Raw genomic sequence first — 3,273 nt, forward strand, 5'->3', positions numbered from 1 at the left:
CAATATCTTTACTTTTACTTTATTTATGTGGTGCTTGAGGCTCTAAACCCAGGGCCTCGAACGCTGCCAGGCGAAGTGCTTTACCTGCTCAGCCCCAGCCCAGCCCAGTCCCAGAGCCTTCATTCGTTTTTTTTTTTTTTTAAAGATAGAGTGAGAGAGGGAGGGAGGAAGGGAGAGAAAGAGAGAGAATTTTTTAATATTTATTTTTTAGTTTTCGGCGGACACAACATCTTTGTTTGTATGTGGTGCTGAGGATCGAACCCGGGCCGCACGCATGCCAGGCGAGCGCGCTACCGCTTGAGCCACATCCCCAGCCCGAGCCTTCATTCTTAATTATGGGCCCCCTCACGCCAGGGTGTGCTGTCCCTGAGGTGCAGAGAGGCTCTGCTCCTGAGTGACTTAACCTTTCAGTACTCTGGTTTCTCATCATGACATGGGGCCATAATAACATTAACAACAACAGTAACACTCCTACCCCAGGCTGTTGAGAAGATTGAGTTAACATTTCTAAACTGTCCACAGCTGCCCAGTATACTAGCCCTAGCTACATGTGACCGTTTACATTTTAATTCATTAGCATTAAAGTTACAAGTTCGGTGCTTCAGTGACTCTGGCTACACTTTGAGAGCTCAATTATACTACATGTATTGCCATCACTATTAGGAAACTTCTATGCTATATTATTATCCTATCATTTTATTAAATACAAAATTATATTCATTGTTGTTAAACATTAATGGATTAATATTATTATTGGGCTGGGGATGTGGCTCAAGGGTAGCACGCTCGCCTGGCATGCGTGCGGCCCGGGTTCGATCCTCAGCACCACATACAAAGATGTTGTGTCTGCCGAAACTTAAATAAATAAATAAATATTTAAAAAAAAATAAAATATTATTATTATTAAATTTTGCAGTGCTGGGGATCAAACCCAGAGCCTGGGGCATGCTAAGAAAGTGCTCCACCATTGAGCTGGGTCCCGACCCCTGTGTTGTTAATGTTTATAATCCTAGACCTGTTGATCATGATTTGATTATTACAAATATCTGATTTTTATTTATCTTCACTCTTAATCCCCTAATAACTCACAGTAACTATTGCTATTAGTTAGACCGGCTGACCATTGTTATATTGATTGTTCATTAGCTCACTTCTTATTGATCCGCAGCCTGTTGACCTTTGTTGATGTCAGCTGTGGCTGTCCTTGTGAACGACGTGGCTCTGGTGGCTGGGTTGATCCGGAGCCGGGCTGAGCTCGGCAGGCGTCGGTGCGGTGCCCGCCCTCCAGGCTCTGCACGGTAGGAAGGAAGGGCGTTCGGACCCGCTGGTTTCCGGAGCCTCCGGGGCGTCGTGGGAACCGAGGGACCCGCCGGCCACGACCTGCGCTGGAAGCCCTTTTGCCTTTCTAAGGAAAAACCCAAAGTGAGAAGTCTTGGGACCAAGGAGAACACCGAAGAAGAGCCTGGGTTCTCGTGGGGCCGCTGAGCGAGAAGCGAGGAAGGAAGCCGGGTCGGGCCTCAGAGAAATCTGGCAGGCAGGGAGGCTTGAACTGTGATTAAAAAGGGGAAGAACCGCAAGTCCCCATTTAAGTCAGCAGAGCTGCTGTCTGGGCAGCGAGAGGGAAAGTGCTTGTGGCTGGCAGGTTTCGCAGCCAGTTGGCAGAAGCTGAGTACCTGGCTGCTGCATCTGTGCCACCTGGCCTGGGGTGCTGCCCTCGGCCTCGGTCTCCCCAAGAGTAATGGAGAGTTAATAACGGGGTGCCAGTTTAGACTTTCTTGATACCTTCCCCCCTTGTCGCACAATGTCAGATGTGGGAATGTCACAAGGACACTTAATGGGGGTGTCAGCTCCACACTTGGCAACTTGAATCCAAAATTCAACAACAGGTTCTTCTGCTTAAAACCTTTCTTGGCTCCCCCTGCCCTCGAAATAATTGCCAGACTCCCCGCCAAGCCCTTGAAGACACCTTGTAAAGGGCCTTCCTCTCCATTCTAACCATAGGGAAGGGCAGATCTCTCTATTGCCTTTTTAATTTCCTCCAACTCACTAAACATATTCCCACCTCAGGACCTTTGTACCTGCTGTTCCTTTATCGGGAATACCCTTCCCTCCACTTTATCTTGTCTGGATCCTTCTTGTTGGTAAAACATTAGCTTCTCAAGAGATGTCCTTCCCAAGCTCCCAAAGACAGTCTCCACCCCCTCCATCCTGTAACTGTTATTGCCTTCTTCATAAGTTACCCTTTTAATGCATACCCTCACCAGAATGCGAGTTCCATGAGGGAAGGGACATTTGTTTCTTCTCTGCTGTGTCCCTAGACACCATGCTTGGCATATAGCAGGTATTCAATACCTATTTGTGGAAAGTACGTTTTTGTTTTTTCTTCAAGGGCAGTGGACTCTAGGAATCCTTCCGCAGACCAGCTCCCTTCCGCCCATCTGTTGAGTCTGGAAATCCCCATTTTCTGGGGAACCCCTTCCTGCAGCTGCAAGGGGAGGACTTAAGGAGCACCTCCTTAATTAGCATGAGCCAAGCCCTGAGCTAACTGCTTTAATGCATTCACTCATTTAATTCTCCCAACAACCCAGTGGGCTGGGGACACTTACTATTTCCACTTCATTCAGATGAGGAAATTAAGGAATGGAGAAGTCAAGTCATTTGCAGTAAGGGGGAGGCAATAGCCCGGGAGGAGCCTGCTTTCTGGGAAGGGTTGAAGTGGCCCCTCAGAGCTGGGGGCGTGGGCGGTTTGTTTCCTGTTGGGGGAGGGGGAGAAGAGCAGACATTCCTCTCTGCCCTCCCTCCCACGTGTCCGGGGGGAAAAGGCTGGCTGAGTATGCTCCATAACACAGCAAGGGACACCCCACTGTCCATTACAACCCCATGAAGCCATAGAAAAAAGGTAAGTGGCCCGGTGGCGTGCAGAGCTGAAGGCTCAGAGCGCAGCGACGCCAGCAGTCCGGGAGGGCTTCTTGGAGAAAGATACACCCCTTCTGGAGAGGGGAACAGGTGGCCGGGTAGAGGCTGGTCAGCACGGGCTCGGGCTCGGGCCACGGCGAAAGCAGAGCTGAGAATGGGGACAGAACCCGAATAGGGAAGGTTGGCGGGCGGGCTCGGCAGAGTCGCGGATAGTCGGGGCCGGGCAGGGCTGGGCCCCCTCCCCGGGTGATGATGAAAGCTGCGATCGCTATTGCACTGTCGGGCCGGCGGACGCCGATAAGGCCCAGAGGGAGGGAGTCACTAGGGGCGCGTCCCCCCCAGGCCGGACGGCTCCGC

Source organism: Marmota marmota, unplaced genomic scaffold, assembly GCF_001458135.2.
Source record: "Marmota marmota marmota unplaced genomic scaffold, marMar, whole genome shotgun sequence".
In the NCBI taxonomy this organism is placed as follows: domain Eukaryota; kingdom Metazoa; phylum Chordata; class Mammalia; order Rodentia; family Sciuridae; genus Marmota; species Marmota marmota.